This window comes from Elaeis guineensis, chromosome 9, assembly GCF_000442705.2.
Source record: "Elaeis guineensis isolate ETL-2024a chromosome 9, EG11, whole genome shotgun sequence".
NCBI lineage: Eukaryota > Viridiplantae > Streptophyta > Magnoliopsida > Arecales > Arecaceae > Elaeis > Elaeis guineensis.
This window is the reverse complement of record NC_026001.2, coordinates 28,291,380-28,313,447: the sequence shown is the minus strand read 5'-3', so window position 1 is coordinate 28,313,447 and position 22,068 is coordinate 28,291,380. Positions and strand designations below refer to the sequence as shown.

Below are 22,068 nucleotides of genomic sequence, written 5' to 3'. Positions count from 1 at the left end.
ACTTGAGTCGATTAAATCTGACATGACGGACAAATAGATTTTACGAGTTATCCTTGACCTGCATCTTATCGAGACTCATGATAGAAAAACTAAACTACATAGTAACTACATCTAGAGATTTAATATTTTATTCTGTTATATTGTCATTACATACTACTAGATATCACTTATGGATTGTGAGACTCATCGAGCATCGTCTTGATGATTGATGACCCTTAATAAGTAGAGTTAGAATTATTCTAACCCATCGAAAGAAGTTTCGATGATATTATGATGGAGATCATAGTATATCTCACTATCAGATAGAATAGAACCTATGGGATCACACACAAAAGAGATCTTTGTCCGATTAGATGGTTGATTAACGATTATGAATCGCTATTGCATCTAATCGTCAATGTAATTGATGATTAATCTAGTATAAGGGTTGCAATAATGCAATTCGCTAAGAGTTAGTGAGTCATTGGAGAATTAATTAGTAATTGCATTGCTAATTGGCTCAATTTGATTGAGCAATGGAGCTGAAATTAAGTCTAACTAAATTAGATTCAATTTAAATTAGTTTAGATTTGATTAGATCAAGTCTTATTAAGTTATGTAATAATCCAATTACAAGGAAGATTAATTTTTAATTTGATTAAGAATTGGGTTCAACTAATTTTCTAATTGGATTAGGATTTTATTGAGGAGATTGGATTCATAATTGCATTAGGAATATTTTCTTTCTGGGATGTAACCAATTCTTAAATTGGTTACGAATTAAATAAGCATCAGAAGGAAGAGTCCCAGTCTACTAGGACTCTCTTTCTCCCTTAGCGCCTAAGCTCTACCATGCCACTCCTCTCCACACACACCCCCTTGATATTTGCATGAGAAAACTCATGCAGAAAGTCCTCTCCGCATCCCTTTCTTGTGCCCTCTCTTTTCTGAATAGATAAGAAAGGTTTAAATTTGATTTGAACCTTGTTTCCTTATCCGGATGAGATTTGATCTCATCCTGACTTTCTTGGATGCCAAAACCATAAAAGGGCTTCCTTTTGTGCATGAAGAATTAGATGAAGATCTGATTTACTATAAGAAAGAAAAAATAATAAGAGTAGCATTCTCTTTTGTGCGTGGGTATCTGGGAGGAAAAAAAAAGGAGGCGCTAACCCCTTGGCATTCCATCTTGGGTGTGAACTTTCTTAGGGTTTCATCCTCTTGGGTGTTGCGTTTAAAGAAAGAGAGAAAAGAAAAGAAAAAGAATTCTTTAGAGTTTAATCTTTCTTTCATCTTCCTCATGTTCCTCTTCAGAGATCTAAAAGAGTCTGAGAGATCTGAGAAGAAAGTAGATCAACCATCAAGATGCAACTTCTGCAAAAGAGCTAGTACATCGATGAAGTGTGGAGCTTTTGATCAGATCGAGGACTTCTATGGATACCTGTAAAGGTCAGACACGTGTGCAGCTCGACGAGGACCTCATTGGATTACCACGATCATCGATAGTAAAGATCATCGACCTGCGCAAAGATATCGAGATTTGATCTCGAATTTTTGATTTTATTTAAATCTAATTTTTCAGCATGTTAAAAGTATGTGATCAATCTTATTGCACGAAGATTAGATCTACTTCATACATGTTAAATAGATTAAATCGTTTAATCTAGATCAGATCTTTATTCCACCATGTTCATATTTTAAAAGTTAAAAAATCTGCATGTTCTTTTTTTGCATACATGATCTCAGATGTGCGACATCTTTCAAGTCGACCGACTCGCTCCAGAGCCATCGGATCGTGCCTCCGATCCACGCATAGCCCCATGAGCCGCGATATCTAGTACGGTCCACAGTGGACTGCGATATCCAGGTGGGCCTGGATGCTCGAGCACTCACGCCTTCTAGGCCGATCCAGCACACTGTCGGGCCTGGCCCATGCTGCCGTCGGCCTATGGGCCGTACTAGCTACTCCCGATCTTTTCTTATGCATATCTTCTCCGTCTAGACTCCGTTTGGACTATTCTTAGGCTCATTGAATTTTATTCGTTGTTCTGGACCTCGTTCTACACTTATTATAGATCGAATCTTGAGATATTTTTTTCAACACCAACTTCGATGCTATATGCCCTTTGTGGGCCTTACAGTTCTCAAAGTCCTATATGAAGGCAGCAGTAGAGGCATCGGCAAGTACTCTTTGAACTATATCGAGGCTTTATACTCTATTATACATACAATTTGACCTCGGCAAATGCCTCCAATACCATCCTCAGGCAACCTACTCTCTCCACGAGAAGAGAGGGTGGCATTTAGCCAATGGCAGAAAATTCGGGTCGGACGTTGTTCGCCTTCTTGGATAAAGATTCTCCATGAGGAGCGGTCGCTTTCCTTTTCACAGCACCCCTCACAAATGATGGTGATGACTCCATAGCTTCGAGACAACAAGAAGGAAGAAAAATGTCCTCTGATAGGTGCACTCAGTGATAAGGCCTATTTATACAGGTCCCACACGATATGTGCTTGGTCACCAACTAATCAGGCCATGCTACTTGGCCAACCCTAAAATGGCTAATGTTGTGGCACCTAAATGCATCCTTATCCACCCAAAGTCTCAAGGAACAATTCACAAGGATGCTCTGCAACTTATAAGGACTTGCCACATAGCGAACGAAAATAAACCTAAGATGAATCTGGGGAGCGCTCGTCGAATAGACTGGTAAGGCAATTCTTTAGAGATATCCTGGCTCTAGCTAAGGTCTCCACAATGTCAGCAACTTCGAGGATGCCCCGACTCAGTTAGGAACCCCAAAGTTGAGGTCCTTGGGATGCATCCAACGAGGACCTTGAAAAAATCCAAAAGCACTATCAGAGCGGCCTAACGAGCCAAGGCCCGGACTCCCAGATAGTACAAGTTATCGAGCTATCAAATGGTTCAGACCCATCCGCTCGGTCAAGGCTCTACGTTCTTGGCCCACTACTTCCTCCATCCGAAGTAACCACTTCAGACTCGAAAGTGAGGACAAGTGCTAAGGGATCGTACTACCTCGGCTATGGATCTCGAAACCCATCCCTTGATCCTAGGGTGGTAGATATGCAAAGATGAGAATAGATCTGTTATGGAAAGCTAGGGGGAAATGATAGCACCAGCTTGGACTAATTGAACCCCGGGTCAGGCCTCCGGGTCGACCTCCAACCGACCCCCAAGTTGGGATTCTGACAATCACCAAAAATAAGGTCCCATGACCCATGATCCTGCTATGGATAAAATCTCGGTGCCCAACTCGAAGATATAGATGAACTCTGATCGTGATCGATCTACACATTGGCTACCAACCCTCACATCATATTGTCAGCCTACACATCGGACATCTCACTCATCATTAGGGCAACATCCGGACATCGGACGCTGATCCGGGAAGGATTTTGACTCAAACATCACCACCGACCAAAGGATCTATTACCAATCCTTGTCTCCAACAGCACACTTGATAGGACTTAAAGCCATGTCCTCTCCGACCCATGTAGGTCACCATATTTGGGAGGACTGATAGAAGACTCCTATGCAGTCCCATCAAGTCACATCACTCAATGTCAAATCATACCGCTCTAGATTACAGCCAGTTGCACGCCACACAGAGTCTCATCGAATTGTGCCATCCCTAAAGACGACCGACTACACATCGAATAAGGTAGCATCAATCACTAAAGAACCAAGCTGGCTATAATTCAAAAATGGTATATATGATCAAAAAAGATGGATGGTTTCCCATAACTTCTCCCTCTTGTGACTGCCGCCTCTAGAAATAAGGCCAAACAACGGACCTCCAAGGTATGCAAACTTTCACGCATGTTCCTTTCCATCTATTCAAGATTTCTGACTTGAGCGTCGGATGATCTCCACTGAAACGTCATTGGTCGGAGACTTATTTTGAAAGTCCAAACATCATCATTTTTGCTAGACGACTCCATGCTCCAGCATCCCCGATCCAGATCGAGAATATACTGCAATAGTTACAATCTATCTATTTTCTAAATAAAATAATTTTGATCTATCATTTAATAAAAAAAATTTATCTATGTAAGTCAATAAATTAAGTATATTTATTATTTTAGTTGTATATATTAATTTTTTCTATTAGAATAAAAAAAGAATTAATAAATCAAGAGAGATGTATTCCATGCAAAAAATTTTGATTTGAATTTTTTGTATATATACTATTCCAAACATTTAAATTTATTTGAATACCCTCATAAAAAATTACTATTTATATATATATATCCTGATATTTTTTTTTATGCACATCTATGCATAAGGATATTTTAGTCATTTTAATTTTAAACTGTCAAATTTTTAATAGCATTAGATTATATAGTACATATGCAAAAAAAAATATTTTATAAAGATATACATATAAATATCAATTTTAAAAAGATATTCATATAAATTGAAATATTTAAGAAGATATACATAGTAAAAAAATGGTATTAAAAAGTACCATCAAGGAGCAGAGTGAGGGGTGGCATTCTACCATTTTCAGCCATTTGCTTCATATTCTTTTCACACTTTTTCAGATTCTCTAGTGTTTTTTCAGCTCCCAACGGTCAAAAGTTTTTCTGATTTACTGCTTGCCATGCCACCTAGTATAAACTTTTGCTCCATTGAGTCATCAATCTTTTCACACAGAGAGTTGGATTTTGAAAGCACATATAAAAGAGAGACAGCTTCACAATTGTACGAGTGGTTTCCTCTACAGCCATAGCTTCAGGCGTAGAAAATATCATCAAGAAACAAACAACTCGAGAAAGATGCGGAGCATGTGAAAAGAAAACCAGCAACAAGCCCAAGGACGACCCTATTGTCCTTGTCTTCTTCAGCCACACTACGAAGAGTTTCGAATGCTTTGCATCGCACTCTCCTGCTGCTACTGTTCATCATGCCAGAAATTATAAGAGCCATCCCGACAGCATACCTTTATCGAACGACTATCCAACGAAGGCTCGACTCAGCTGGATTTTGTACAATCCAGGTCGATTCTCCTGTCTATGCATATGTGGGCCATTATTTTTGCCCTCGTACGCATAACAGCCACCCATAATGGTTGCGCGTGATATGGGCACGAAGGATCCGAATTGATTACCGAATACCACGATCAATCTAAAAAGTTGAGGCAACGGACGACGATCTTCTCTCTATATAAAGAGTGAAGAAGGGAATCCTTAGATAAACACTGACTGATAGAATAATCTCTCCATTTTCTTCTGCTTTTTGCTGTTTTGATTGCTCCTAATGCTCTAACTGATTTAAACAAGCTCCAATAAATGAACTTTCTTCTAATTTCATATCATCTTTGAAGGAAGGCGCCATTTTTTTGCTCGGATTTCGACCGCCTACCTCCATTTTGATTAGATACTGACCTTATTTTGGAGCTTTGTGGCAATAAATATCGAGTACACATTCTTTACAGCATGCTCGTTGAACCTGCTTTTCTGACAAATATATGTGACAAAGTTTAGAGCTTGTAAAACATCACTTTCTGAGCTTCCTAAAATTAGAGATCTACAAGCATTGTCAAGCCGAGAGCTTCATTTCTTTGGGCCCATTCTTCAATAGTACTCCTTGGAGCAATTCTAGGGTCCGGGTCAGTGCTATTCAGCTCTTTCAGTGTTGGTGGGCAAATTAGCTTCCTTCCACCATCCCTACATTTCTTGATCCACTTCTCAATAGCTTCCCTTTTAAAGGCCTGCCTATTCTTGTTTGTTTCACAAGTGGGCAGAGAAAGACCCTATAAATAGTCTCAACTAGCATGAGACCCGTGGCTTAATAAAATAGAAAAAAAAAAAAAAAAAAAAAAAAACTTCAATTCTTGTCACCTTCAAAATATTTATCTAAATTATAATAATATTATAAAAAATTATTGAAAGTATGATCAAATCCAACAACAAAGCTTATGTATATCCCGATCCTTACTCCATGTCCCAAATTTTTAAAATCCCAACCATCCATTTTCTGCTCCTCTATAATTTCTACATACAATATCAAAAAATTATTATCTCAAATATTCATACCATTAGTCGGCTTAGAAAATCCTAATCTGTTTCTTTCAAAATAATTTTTAACGATATTTTAATTAATATCATATCTGTAATCAGATTAAATCGTGGGATTAGGTATAAAAAAATGAATAAGGGGAAAAACAAAATATATTTGGAGTATTAATTCAGGGAACGAGGGAGAAATTTTTTAATAAAATAAATTTATTTTTAAAATTATTTTTTATTATTTTTTTTAACATATTTCATATTTTTTTTTTTTTTTTTTTTTTTTTTTTTTTTTTTTTTTTTTTTTTTTTTTTTTTTTTCCAACAAATTAATACAACATTTTTTTTTTATTTCCCAAAAAGCCCTTACGAAATCCCTCTACCGATGGCCCTCACCTCCTCCCCGTCGTCACCGGCATCGGCCTTCACCCTCTACTAATCTCCCTCGGGTGCTTTCCTTCCCACGGATAAAGACGCCGACGTCCTTCCTGCGCCCTCGCCGCCACCTCCCACCAGTCTCCGCCGTCGCCTTCCTCCCAATCGTTACGAGCGTCGGTCGTCCCCTCCGATCTCCCTCAGGTGCTTTGCTTTCCGGCGATCTACAGCCTCGTCTCTTTCAGGTAAGCTTCCATCCGACCCCCTCTCTCTCTCCGCCTCCCACCCGATTGGAAAAAAGAAAGGAAATACCCAACGCAAAACCCCAACCAGCTTCCCTATTCGGCCGCTCCAAGCCTCCACCCGGTTGGGACTCCTGAGAACGGAAAAAATAAGGAAAAATGGGGGAAAATATAGGAAAAAATCGACGAAAACAAAGGAAAGACGGGAAAAAAAAAATTAAGGATAAGGCCGATCCCCACATATGATCATCTTTTTTTGCTTTTCGCTTCTTTTTCTTTTCATTTCATTTTTTTTTTCAAAGATCGCACTTGAGAGAGATTAGAGGGGTTTCTTAGGTTCCGATTGGGAAAGGAGAGCACTTGAGAGAGATTAGAGGGGTTTCATTGGTTCCGATTAGGTTTTTCTCTCAAGCATATGTGATTTTGTGCGACTTGTGGCAGTGTGAGTTGGTCCTCGAGGTTTTGAGAGCTTAAACTTGGTAGAAGCATGGTTTTGGGAATTTTTGGTCGAAAGGATTTTCTGTAGCTACAAAATTTTCAATTTACGACGATGTGGGGGCTACCCGGCCACCGTACTTTTTTTTTTTTTTTTATAACTGTACAGGAGAGTTCAGAACCCACAATCTTCTCCGATGCCACCTTGTTGCCACTAGCCATGGAAGACCTTCCTCTTGCCCTCCCCATCTCAAATTGAGGGCCCACTCTCCCCTTCCACATCTCCAACTAAACCTCCAATCCTCCTACGTATTCATAGTCTCCCTTCTTCATTTGGAACGCTAGCCGCATCCTTATGTTTTTCCTCTCTTTTCACCCCATACCTATCCCAACTTTTCTTCTTCCATCTTTTGCCCATCTCCTCTCCCCCTCGCCCTCCTACTTTCCCACCAGCAATGATCGCATTTTTTTCCTCCATGCGGGACAACCTACGGGGATTTTTTTTTTTTTCATCACGGTCACCCGCATAGCAACAAAGACGTGCTGACATCTGTTTAACCGGTGCCTGCACGCATACAACTTCTATACGCTAATCTCTACCGAATACAACCTGTGCACATATTTTTTTATGCGGAAAAAAAACACGCGCACCACATGTGCCTAATCAATCTAGAATGATTTTTAAAATCTGATTTTCTTGCCGAGGATTTTAATGTCCATTCTTTCTCTCTCCAATATCGATCAGTTTTCTCCTCGTCATGTTCTGTTCTTTCTCTGTAACCCAATTACCCACCTCCCCTATATTTATGTTGTTCTTTCTTTCTAACAACAACCTTACACCCAAAGATACGGCATAAGGAAGAGGAAGGAAGAGGAAGAAATCCTATGCCAAGATCAAATGCCAACAATATAATGGAAAGAAATTTACTGTTCATCCAGTTGCCGGTGAATTCGCTCGCTCAGATGATGACTTATGGGAGAAGGAAGGCTGCAGCCCATTCAACAGCAACCCCCCACTGATCTGATGAGCCACCAAAAAAGGAGAAATCAAAAACAATACAAAATACAATGATAGATTTAGTATGCATCACATACAACAAAGAAAAAACTATGATCAGAACCTCCAAACCTGCAGTTGAAATGAATAATGACGGTGGAGCATGATTGAACCAAATGAGGTACATATATAGTCTATTCTCTACCCCCCAATTCCGCTCCATTCTCCCATGGCGCCCCCTTACCCTCAATTCCTCGGTACATTGAGATGACTACAGCTTGGTATGGAGGAAATCATATCATTTTCTCAAGGATAAAGGAAGTAAATTGAGACAACTCCACCTTCTAATGACCCTATTTCGAGTTATTATCTCCTGTCTTTATAAATATTTTTTTTATCGTTGTATAATTTACTTCCAACTGTTTATTCTCTTTTAGACATTGGGAAATGGTTTCAGTTCAAAGGAAGTGATTTTGAGAAATTTTTCTGGCTGGTATATAATGTAATATGTCAAAATTAAATCTTTCTTTTTTTTTTTTTGGTCGCAATCCATTTATGGGGAGGTCGGAGAAGAGGAAAGGACTAGAAGAAGGGTCACCATGCGATTAAGGGATCTCTCGGATGCTTACTAATCAATACATTAATGTAACATAAAAAATATTAAAATCTTTAATAATTATTCTTGTTATTTAGAATTTAATATTTTTTATGATTATTTTAAAAATTATGGACTAATCACACTTCAATCTACAAAAATCTTATATATTTGCAGTAAACAAATCCGGACTATGCAAGTCTAGTCTTCATTTTGGGATCTCCAATGAAATGTACGTAGAGTAGATGCATGCTGGATGCGAATGACGGAAATTAAAAGCAAAAGAGAGTTTAAGAGAAAAGATGATAAGAGATTTTGAGAGGAGATTTTGGTTGAGTTGAGATTTTGAAAGAAATTTTGAGAATATTAAGAGATTAAATACTATGAGACCCATGGTTTTTAAAGTGAAAGAGAAAAGCTTTTAGGGAGAAGGTGGCTTTGGAGCGCAGGGTGGACGCGCATGACATAGGAACATGCGAGAAGAAAAGAGGCGACACGTGCGGAAACTCACGCACGAGAAGAAAAGAGCGACACATGCGGAAACAAGACGACATCCGAAATTAAGAAAAAAAAAAAATATATATATATATATATATATATATATATATATTTTTTTTTTTGGAAAAAAAAAATTAAGAAGAAGAGTTTAGGTTGGAAAAGTCCTTTTTTATCTTCAATTTCATCCATCCATCCTCTATCCCTTATTCCTTTCATTAGTCCCATATTGACAAATGAATAAAACTTTCTCCCTCCTAACATCTATAAAAAGACCTCCATATCTCCATCTTGGAGAATCATCCTGGAATCCTTCAAAATCCTTGCAAGGAAGGAGAGGAAGAAGGGAGCAACCTGCTAGGCAAAGTTTAGAATAAATCTTTAAAATTTCATTCTTGTATTTTGTCTTGAATATTTTTTTGTATTTATCTTTAATGCAATTAGAAAAACTTATAAGCTTTTTTCTTTGATTAATAAATATTATGTTTGTTTTCTTAGCTTTTGTGCTTCATGTTTATGTAGTTAATCTTTAAATAGCTTATGCGTTCATAGGAACCGATACCGATCGTGATCGGGAGATATGGTCCGTGCTCTAGTGAAATAAGCTATTTTAAGGATTTACTCATAGATTCTGTCTTCTTTTTAAAATCTTTTATGATTCATATTTGAATAACTTACTATGCTTGAATCTGATCATAGAAGAAAATAAAGAATTCTATGAGTAAATCCTTAAAATAGCTTATTTCGCTAGAGTACGGACCGTATCTTCCAATCACGATCCGTCATTATGAACGCATAAGCTATTTCAAGATTAACTACATAAACATGAAGCACCTACATAAACATGAAGCACAAAAACTTAGAAAGCAAACATAATATTTATTAATCAAAGAAAAAAGCTTACAAGTTTTTCTAATTACATCAAGGATAAATATAAAAAAATATTCAAAACAAAATATAAGATTAAAATTTTAAAAACTTATTCTACTCCTCCGAAGACTTTGCCTCTAGCCACGCATAGGTTGCTCCCTTCGTCCTCTCCCTCTTTGCAAGGATTTTGAAGGATTTCAGGATTATTCCCCAAGGTGGAGATATGGGGGTCTTTTTATAGGTGTTAGGAGGGAGGAGGTTTAATTCATTTGTCAATGTGAGACTAATGAAAGAAGAAGGGTTAGGAGATGAATGGATGAGATTGAAGATCAAAGAAGGATAAGGCAATCGAGAAGAGGCTTTTCCAACCCAAACTCTTTTTCTCTAAAAAAACTTCAAAAATATATATATATTTTGAATTTCGAAAGTCCCTTGCCTTGTTTCGCACGTGGCATCTTTTCTTCTTGTGCGTTCCTACGTCATGCGTGTCCACCAAGCGCTCCAAAGCCGCGTACACCTTCTCCCCTGAAAGCTTTTTAATATTCTCAAAATCTTTTTTCAAAATCTCAACTCAATTAAAATCTTCTCTCAAAATCTCTTCTCATCTCTTCTCTTAAAATCTCTTTGGCTTTTAATCTTGCATAATCTGCGTCCAGCATGTATTTACTCTGCATGCATTCCCCATAGAGACCCCGAAATGAAGACTCAAGCTTGCACGTTCCGGACTTATTAACTACAAGTATATAAGGCTTTGTAGATTGGAGTATGATTAGTCCATAATTTTTGAAACATCATAAAAAATTCAAATTCTAAATAATAAAAATAATTATTAAAAATTTTAATACTTTTTATGTTACATTAATGTATTGATCACTTACGCAATGTTCACCAATGACTAGAGGCAATTGGAGTGCACTGGGAAATATGGCACTCCTAGGGCCCAATACCTCCAGGTAGGCACTCTTTACCTCATGTTCTGTTCTAAACATTAGTAGAGTCCTTATGGGTCTTGATGTTTCTAGCTTAGCCAGTTAGCACTTAGAAATTTAGATTCTTAAATTTATTTTTGATTGATGAGATTTTAGAATTTTTGATGCCTACAAAAAGAAAAGAATTTTTTTTGATGAATAATTGATAGAATTAGGCTATAATCTTATCCATTGGAGTTTCTTGGCCTGCAAATAGCCATCTTCGCTGTCTACTGTCCTGAATATTTATGTTGTATGCATGGTTATGATTTTGAGTCATTTTAGTTAACTGGACTTTGTTGCTTGCCAATGCATTCCTTTTTCTGTTTCAAGAGCTTGTGACCGAGTTTTAAGGCACATCCAAAGAAGGTAATATGTGTATTAGTCTGGCTGTGCTTGCTTCTTTTTTATTTTTTTTATTTTTTTTTGTGGTTGTACATAATTGAGTGCTTTTTTTCCCTTAGAATTCTTGTAGCAGAGAATCCATGGTTCTAGAATTACTTCCTGATAGAGAGCACTTATCATCAGCAGAGTACTGCATCTGTATGTTTATAGAAACTTGCTTATGAAGTTAGTGTTATGATATAGCCTTTTGTTTTGTGTCACCTGTTAAGCAGCAGAATATTGATGCTTTGTTATTAGATGTATAATGGAATCAGAACTAGTAAATGTGCTAGGCCAGTGCCTTCTTATTGTTATTAATGTTCAGCTGGAAATAGATGAGTCTTTACGAGATGGTAATTTTTTTATTGCATATCTACAGTCATGTTTATGCTGTAAGACTGATTATGCCCAAGGAATAAAGTCTGAAGCTTGATGCATCCTCTTTGGGAAATTATGCTAGACATTAACCTACAAGTGCTTTTCCATAGTTGTTGGGTCTTGATTTGTGAATCCAACATCTTTCTTTCTTATCAAGGACCATTAGCTCTGTCCAGTTTGAGCTTTCCTGATTCACTTCTATATTCATTTGATGATTTTTTGGGTCTTGCACTCTTCTCTTCAAAAAAATAGTCACAGATTGAGTCCCCTGGCTAGAATTGCTGTTTTGGTCTTTATTGTGCATAGCCATACCGTTTGAACTTGGTCTCTGTTGCTCTATCATTTACGTTGGCAAAATTTTACCATGTTATTAGCACATACCCACCTTAATATACTTATATTGGTTAGTTCTCTCAAACATTGTGAATGTTGATCTTTCTGCATCCTTCCCTCTATGCAGTGAAGTGTAACATATAAACTCCCACACTTGCACTTTAACATCTCCATTCAGAATAATATTGAGAATATCTTCATTTAACTATCAATTTTTTTATATGTTTAAACTGGAAATGAATTGTGTTGTTCAATATAGATTTCGTAGTATGTACTGTTTAATTTCTTTGCTTTCACAAAACACTCTTTCTAAATAATTAAGTGGTGTATATCAGATGTATGCTAAGTCATTACAAATGCAATATTCTTGGCATGTTTCTGGTTTGATAAGAGAACTACCATGTAGAACTTCTATAATTCACTCTTTGTTGGTCTCCATTACTTTAGGAGCAAAAGATGTCCCTAAAAAAATGACAGCTGAAAATTTTCCTTGTTCCTTTTTCTGAGGGACTCCAAGCACTCACTCTTTTGGAAAAAAAAAATAAATGGTTGAAAACTATATTCCCAACCACTCTTTCACCTTGCTAGTTACATATGACTTTGGGTGGGAGGGTGGTAGATCCACATCTTACCTTTGGCCATCATGTAACTAGCATATTACCACCTAAGTGGGTCCAACACTCCAACGACTAAGTATTTAATCTGGAGTAAGGCCCATAGCAGACCAAAGTAAACAACTGATATTTTCTGTTACCCATAACGGATCCAACAGCAAATAATGCAATCAAATGCATCGCTCCTTCTTCCAAAGGATATCTCCTTTTAGAGAGATATTTCTAAAGGTAGGGGATAAAAAGGAATGGATACTCCTTCCTGCTTACTCACTTCTTCCCTCTAAACTGTTTTCTTCCCTTTGTGACTTCATTGTGCTCTTATATTCCTTTGCTTGATCACTTGCTTGCGTTGAGTTTCCTCTTCTCATGCTGAACAGATTCCTCTTTAAGTTTCTTTTCTATTTAGCTCCTTGAGAATTTCCCTCTACCATTTCTTTTTTCCTTCTTGAGTGCTTCATCTTTCCCAACTTCTAAGGCTTGGGAGGTGACATCATGCCTTGTTTCTGTCATTTGCTTTCATCCGTTATCTTAGCTAAGAATTCAATTTGTTAGAGATTCTCTGAGTTGCTAGAAGATATGTTTATGTAGGAAATCAATTAGAAGACTGTGATAAGCTAATTTATATGCTTTGTTGGAGTATTTTACACTTCAGTTCGGATTCTATCATGTTACATACTAACTATTGTTTGCTGTTTAGCATACTGCCTTAAAATCTGTTGGATATGATATTGTATTCATTAAATCGATGTCACTGGTTCCATTAGATCTAGAAAGTTTAGCCTGCATTTATACGAAATCTACTTGAGGTGGTGCAAGATACTGCCAAGAAAGTCAGTTGCATAGATTTTGTTGTGATTTGTTGGTTAACTGCTTAAATCTAGCTTTTTTTTAGAGGAGCTTACTTTACGGCAGCAAACTGGGTAACTAGCGAAATTAAATGAATAGGGCTGTGAACTAAAAGCACTGTGTCACGCCCCCAACCCGAGATTTGAATCGAGGGTCATGGCAACCGCCGCATACTTATAGAATACTTTTTCCATAAGCATGCAAGGCATTTCATCATGATATCTTCACACAAAGTTAAATAAATTTTTCAAATCTTAGTTCAAATAACAAATCAAAACTCAGTGTTCAAAAGAAAATAACTGTCTGACAAAGTCAGCACTAAAAACAAAACTAAAAGTCTTGAATCAATTCTGAGAAAAATCCTAAATCAATGAGTTAACTCCATCTCTAATCGCTCTCCCAACCAAAATCCCACATCATGCTAATTTTCTGGATCTGTAAAAAAAACATAAAACTCATCATGAGCTAAACAGCCCAGTAAGCAGTGTATACCTTTAACTGAATAAATCAGGCAAACAATACTATGCATAACAAATCAATATATAATTTCATGAAATCATATTCATACTGTCAATCATTTATAAAAGTCAAATCATCATAATTTTTAATTATGCTTTTCTTCTTAAATTCATCAATTTCTTAAATTCTTCTTACCAACCATGACTATGACCACATTATCCCTGTGGTAGGGTCATAATACCGCGTATCTGCTTGCGGTGGGCTGCGAATCATCTGGCAGTCAAGTCCTTTGGAACTGCTGGTCTCGCTGGCGGTTTTGTCGTTGGTCTATCTGGCGACATGTCGCTGGTCTTACTAGCGACATAAATCCTCAGGACAGTCAATTGCCAACGTATATGCCCCCATTGGCGGAGTCCTCAACACAGTCAGGTTGTCAATTTCATATTGTCTTCCAATTCATATATTATTTTCAAGAATAATAAAATTAAATGATATTCGAGTCAAATCAATCATAACATTCTTTGAGATCATATATCATCATAATAATTACTCAACAAATAACTTCAATCATAAATAATTTTCTGCAATTAACTTTAATCATAAATAATTTTCAATAATTATTTCAATAAATAATTTCAATCGCAAGCATGCATAAATTTATTTAATTCATAATTTATCAGATAAATTCAGTAAAAGTAAACACTACTTACCTCAAAAGAAAGTCTAAACTAGAAATTCTAGGGATCTCGAAAATCCTTCTCTGAACCTGATATGTCAAATATCATATTTTAAATCAAAATTTCATCGAATTAAAAATAACTAAATTATTAAAATCTAATATCCCCACGAGGATCAATTCGTCGACAGCATCCAGGGTTTTCGAACTAATCCATGGATATCCTAATTATATTTATTTATTTTTATTTTTATTGCTAATTTAATTAATTTTTTTTAAATTAATTAATTCCATAAATCCTAAAATCTAAAGAGAGAGAGAGAGAGTTTCTCTCTCCGCCCCCCTTTTTTTTTCTCTTTTCCTTTTCTTCTTTTTTCTTCTTTTTCTTTTCCTTTTCTTCTTTTTCTTCTTCTTCTTCTTCTTGGCCCTTCCCGCGCCGGAACAGAGGACCCTTGGTCCTCCGGCCTTGATCGGCCGTTCGGGCCGCGGCCGCCACGGCGGAGGCTAGCGGCAGAGGGGGGCCACTCCCCCGGTCACGGAGGAGCGTGGCCGGCGATCGATTCCGATCGCAGGCGCCGGAAATTTTAAGGAAAAGAGACCCAAAAACAGAGTCTCTTTCCCGACTGTAGATCGACGACACTCGTCACCGGCAGCCTCAATCAAAAATACGAAAAGAAAGGGAAGGAAGAGAGGAAGGAAAGGAAGGCTCACCCCGGCCTCCGGTGACCTCACCGACGAGAAATCACGGCGAGAAACCCAACAGTGCCCGCGGCTCTACTTCAGGAAAATCGGAGAGAAAGAGAGGGAGAAGAGGCCGATGATCGATCTCAAGAGGGAGGGGGTATTCTTATAGGGAACCCTAGGATTCCGAGGGGTCCTAGGAGTCCGATCTTGCCTGGGTTTCGCCGGAGAAGAAGACTCCTACCGGGAGTCTTCTTCCCGGTTTTACTCTGTTTTTTTTTTTCTTTTGTTTTAGGCTTTGGATCTGCTGGATTGGGCTTGGTTGGGCTGGGTTTTGGGCTATAACATTCTCCACTCCTAAAAAGAAATTTCGTCCTCGAAATTTTTCATACCTGTAGTCTCGAAGAGCTGGGGATATTTTTGCTTCATTTCTTCCTCTAGTTCCCAAGTAGCTTCTCTTTCTGAATGTCGACTCCACTGTACCTTGACATAAGGAATGTTGCGACGTCTCAGCACCTGTTCTTTACGGTCTACGATCCGTATAGAATATTCTTCATATGATAGATCTTTTCTGGCTTGTACTGGTTCAAGTTCCACGATGTGACTTGGATCTGGTAAATATTTCTTTAACATAGAGACATGAAAAACATTATGTACTCCTGCAAGTGAAGGGGGTAAGGCAAGTCGATAAGCCACCTACCAATTCTTTCCAAAATCTCAAACGGACCCACATATCTAGGATTCAATTTGCCACGAATGCCAAATCTTGAGATTCCTTTTGAAAGAGATACTTTGAGAAACACATGGTCACCGACTTGAAATTCTAATTTTCGTCTCCTGTTATCTGTATAACTTTTCTGTCTGCTTTGTGCTCCCCGTAGTCGTTCTTTAATTAATTGAATCTTCTCGACTGCTTGTTGAACAAGTTCGGGACCCAATATTCTTCGCTCACCGACATCATCCTAGTGAATCGGTGATCGACATCTTCTACCATATAAAGCTTCGTAAGGTGCCATACCAATGCTAGCCTGATAACTGTTATTGTAAGCGAACTCAATCAAAGGTAGATCCTCATCCCATGAACTCTTCATATCCAAAATACAGGATCTCAACATATCTTCTAAGATCTGAATAGTTCTCTCTAACTGACCATCAGTCTGTGGATGAAAAGCTGTAATGAAGTTCAATTTTGTTCCTAATGCCTTGTGTAAGCTCTTCCAGAACTGTGATACAAATCTGGTGTCTCGATCCGATACGATGGTCACTGGAATTCCATGTAGTCTTACAATTTCTTTCATATATAACTTTGCTAGTCTTTCCAAGGTAAATCCAACTCTAATTGGAAGAAAGTGTGCAGACTTTGTCAATCGGTCCACAATCACCCAGGCTGCATCATTTTTACTGGGAGTCTTTGGTAGTCCAGTTACAAAATCCATAGTGATATGTTCCCACTTCCAAACTGGAATATCAAGAGGTTGAAGTAGTCCCGCAGGTCTCTGATGTTCAGCTTTAACTTGTTGACACACCAAACATTGAGCCACGAATTGAGCGATCTCTCTCTTCATATTATTCCACCAGTATATTTCTTTTAAGTCTCTATACATCTTGGTACCTCCCGGATGAATTGTATAACCGGTCTGATGTGCTTCCTGAAGTATTTCATGCTTGAGTGCCGAATCATTGGGTACGCAAATCCTATTTTCGAACCTTAACGAACCGTCTTCATGTATCTTGAATTCAGATTGAACACCAGCTTCCACTGAATTTCTTATTTTTATTAGTTGTGGATCATTATTCTGGGCAACTGAAATTCTTTCAATGAGTGTTGGCTGAACCCTCATGTTGGCTAACCGTACTGTTGAGTCATATATTCGGATGTCTAATTCTAATTTTTTATATCCTTTAATAATTGACTTTGGTGTGTGATTAAAACCGCTAAATTTTTCACAGATTTCCTACTAAGGGCATCAGCAACAACATTAGCTTTTTCCGAATGATAATGGATTGTTAAATCATAATCCTTTAATAGTTCTAACCACCTTCTCTGTCTCATGTTTAATTCTTTCTGTGTAAAAATGTACTTCAAACTCTTATGATCTGTAAACACTTCACACTGCGCACCATATAAGTGATGTCTCCAAATTTTTAGGGCAAAAATCACTGCAGCTAATTCCAAATCATGTGTCGGATAATTTTGTTCATATGGTTTCAATTGTCTTGAGGCATAGGCTACTACCTTACCATGTTGCATCAATACACATCCGAGTCCCTTTTTAGATGCATCACTATATATTGTGAAACCTTCATCTCCTGTTGGTATAGTAAGGATAGGGGCTGACACTAATCGTTGTTTTAATTCTTGAAAATTCTGTTCACAAACTTCAGACCACTCGAATTTAACCCCTTTTTTAGTAAGACGAGTCAAGGGTGCAGCTATGCGGGAGAATCCTTCTACAAATCGTCTGTAATATCCTATCATTCCCAAAAAACTTCGAATCTCAGGAATATTTGTAGGTCTGTTCCACTGCATCACAGCTTCCACTTTTGCTGGATCCACAGAAATTCCATCCTTAGATACGATGTGTCCTAAAAAGGCTATTTTGTCCAACCAAAATTCACACTTCTTAAATTTGGCATAAAGTTTTTCTTTCCTCAATATTTGTAGTACACACCGTAAATGTTCTTCATGCTCCAATTTACTTCTTGAATATATCAAGATATCGTCAATAAATACGACAACAAATTTATCAAGATAAGATCTAAATATTCTGTTCATTAAATCTATAAAGGCTGCTGGAGCATTGGTTAACCCAAAAGGCATCACTAAAAATTCATAATATCCATAACGAGTTCTAAATGCCGTCTTTGGTATGTCCTCTGTTTTAATTTTTAACTGATGATATCCAGACCGAAGATCAATTTTAGAAAAGACTTGTGCACCTTGCAGCTGATCAAACAAATCATCGATTCGAGGAAGAAGATACTTATTTCTGATAGTACTCCTATTCAACTCTCTATAGTCGATACAAAGTCTCATACTGCCATCTTTCTTCTTCACAAATAGGACTGGAGCTCCCTAAGGAGATACACTAGGCCTTATAAAACCTTTATCCAATAAATCCTGTAATTGATCTTTTAACTTCTTCAACTCCATAGGGGCCATTCTGTAAGGAGCTTTAGAAATCGGATTGGTATTGGGTGCCAACTCAATAGTAAATTCAATTTCTCTATCTGGTGGTAGTCCGACTAAATCATCAATGAATACATCCGAAAATTCATTTACAATAGGAATATCCTGTAACTTCAATTCATCATGTTCTTTATTCTTTATTGATACTAGGTAACCTCTACATCCCTTTCTTATCATCTGTCTAGCTTGCACAAATGAAATAATTTATGGAGGGGTGGTTCCTGTACTTCCATCAAAACTAAAAGTTAATTCTCCCGGTATGTGAAAGTTCACTCTCTTTCCATGATAATCCACAGAGGCATGATAAGTAGCCAGCCAATCCATTCCTAGAATGACATCGAAATCATGCATATCCAGGACCACCAAATCTGTCGGTAATTCTCTTTCTCCTATCTTGATACTACAGGACTTGCACACACTTTCGATACTCAAAATACCACCTACTGGTGTCTCAACATATAATTTGGTTTTCATGGGTTCACAACCTATATCATGCTGTCTAATAAAAGTAGTGGATATAAAGGAGTGTGTAGCACCAGAATCAAACAAAACTGAAGCATGAATACCAGATACAGGAATGGTACCTGTCACCACAGCATTGGAGGCCTGAGCATCCTGTTGTGTGAGTGCATAGATTCTTCCTTGAGTTTTCGGCCTTTGACCTCCGTCCTTTGCTTGTGTTGATCTATTTTCGTCTATCTGCGGGCAATCTGCAATCTTGTGTCTTTTCTGGCCACATCTAAAACACGAACCAGTATTCCATGGGCAATTAGAAGTCTCATGCTCTCTTCGGCTGCATCTCGAACATCTAGCTGTCTCATTCTCACGATTCTTATCAGTTGCTGGCTTCTTTGCTGGAACCTTATTATTCTGATTTCGTCTTTGAGTTCCACTAAACCTATTTCTCTTCTTCTGATTCCGTTCACGCTCCGCATGAGCTTCATTTGCTTCTCTCTCAATTATTAGAGCTTTGTTCACAACTGAGGCATAGGTAGTTAGCTCATAGGGTACAACCTGTTTTCTGATTTCTGTCTTCAGTCTCATTTCAAATTTGTGTACCCTGTCTTGCTCAATCTTAACTAGTCTTGGAACAAACTTGGCTAACTCCGTGAATTTGGCTTCATATTCTGCAACGGATCTGTTACCCTGTCTCAGGTGAATGAACTCCTGTTCTTTCTGTATTCTTACACTTCGGGAGAAATACTTGTCAAAGAATTCATCTCGAAATCTCTCCCAAGTGAGTGGTATCCCATCGTGCTCATATTTTTGTTCCAGTATACGCCACCAGTTGTATGCCTCGCCTTGTAGCAGATATGCTGTATAGCGGATCTTCTCTTCATCGTGGCATTCTTGCACGGCGAAGGCCTTCTCCATTTCCATAATCCAGTTATCTGCTTCTAGTGGCTCGATGGTCCCTTTGAAGGCTGGAGGAGCTAGCTTCTTAAATTCGACGATATTGTTTCTCTGCATCGGATGTTCTCCATGTCCAGGTATCGATGGAAATTGCTGACGTGGCTGTGCATGTTGTTGTTGAAGTAACTGTTGCTGTGTTTGAACTACTCCGATCAGAGTTTGCATTAGTTGAGTCATGTTCGGCTCCTCCTGTACTGTCGGAGTATTTCCGGTAGGATCATGGATTCCCTCCTGCTGAGTTGTGCCGCTGTTTAATTGGGGAGTATTATCGCCAAGTGGATTTGATGTCCCTCCTACCGCTCCTTGAGTATTCTTCGCTCGTCGTGGAGGCATATTGACCTATGTTAGATTTGAGATAATAACTTATCCTTAATAAGGTTATAACTTATGACAAGTCAAATCATAATCATCATAACTAACCTTTCAATTTTCTAATGTCTACCATCATTCGCTCACTTTATTCTACATGTCTCTATCTATCTACTTATGCTCTGATACCATATTAATTGTCACGCCCCCGACCCGAGATTTGAATCGAGGGTCATGGCAACCGCCGCATACTTATAGAATACTTTTTCCATAAGCATGCAAGGCATTTCATCATGATATCTTCACACAAAGTTAAATAAATTTTTTCAAATCTTAGTTCAAATAACAAATCAAAACTCAGTGTTCAAAAGAAAATAACTGTCTGACTTTTAAAAATAAAACTAAAAGTCTTGAATCAATTCTGAGAAAAATCCTAAATCAATGAGTTAACTCCATCTCTAATCGCTCTCCCAACCGAAATCCCGCATCATGCTAATTTTCTAGATCTGTAAGAAAAACATAAAAACTCATCATGAGCTAAACAGCCCAGTAAGCAGTGTATACCTTTAACTGAATAAATCAGGCAAACAATACTATGCATAACAAATCAATATGTAATTTCATGAAATCATATTCATACTGTCAATCATTTATAAAAGTCAAATCATCATAATTTTCAATTATGCTTTTCTTCTTAAATTCATCAATTTCTTAAATTCTTCTTACCAACCATGACTATGACCACATTATCCCTGTGGCAGGGTCATAATACCGCGTATCTGCTTGCGGTGGGCTGCGAATCATCTGGCAGCCAAGTCCTTTGGAACTGCTGGTCTCGCTGGCGGTTTTGTCGCTGGTCTATCTGACGACATGTCGCTGGTCTTACTGGCGACATAAATCCTCAGGACAGTCAATTGCCAACGTATATGCCCCCATTGGCGGGGTCCTCAACACAGTCAGGTTGTCAATTCATATTGTCTTCCAATTCATATATTATTTTCAAGAATAATAAAATTAAATGATATTCGAGTCAAATCAATCATAACATTCTTTGAGATCATATATCATCATAATAATTACTCAACAAATAACTTCAATCATAAATAATTTTCTACAATTAATTTTAATCATAAATAATTTCAACAATTATTTCAATAAATAATTTCAATCACAAGCATGCATAAATTTATTTAATTCATAATTTACCAGATAAATTCAGTAAAAGTAAACACTACTTACCTCAAAAGAAATCCAAACTAGAAATTCTAGGATCTCGAAAATCCTTCTCTGAACCTGATACGTCAAATATCATATTTTAATCAAAATTTTATCGAATTAAAAATAACTAAATTATTAAAATCTAATGTCCCACGAGGATCAATTCGTCGACAGCATCCAGGATTTTCGAACTAATCCATGGATACCCTAATTATATTTATTATTTTTATTTTATTTTTTAATTATTTTTTTTTAATAATTAATTCCATAAATCCTAAAATCTGAGAGAGAGAGAGAGTTTCTCTCTCCCCTTTTTTTTCTTTTCTTTTCTTCTTTTTTCTTCTTTTCTTCTTTTTCTTCTTTTTTCTTTCTTTTCTTCTTCTTCTTCTTCTTCTTCCCGCGCCGGAACAGAGGACCTTGGTCCTCCCTTGATCGGCCGTTCGGGCCCGGCCGCCACGGCGGAGGCCGCGGCAGAGGGGCCACTCCCCCGGTCACGGAGGAGCAGGCCGGCGCGTGCGGTCGATCGCCGCCGATCGCCGGAAAATTTCAAGGAAAAAGAGACCAAAAACAGTCTCTTTC

The 22,068-nt window shown here is 37.7% G+C and overlaps 2 pseudogenes; one reads left to right on the top strand and one right to left on the bottom strand.

Annotated features, from left to right (window-relative positions):
• Positions 1-5,779, bottom strand: part of LOC105051264 (U-box domain-containing protein 44-like) — a 97,705-nt pseudogene extending 91,926 nt beyond the window's left edge.
• Positions 5,780-5,921: 142 nt separating this feature from the next.
• The window catches only part of LOC105051263 (uncharacterized), a 21,472-nt pseudogene continuing 5,325 nt past the window's right edge, over positions 5,922-22,068 (top strand).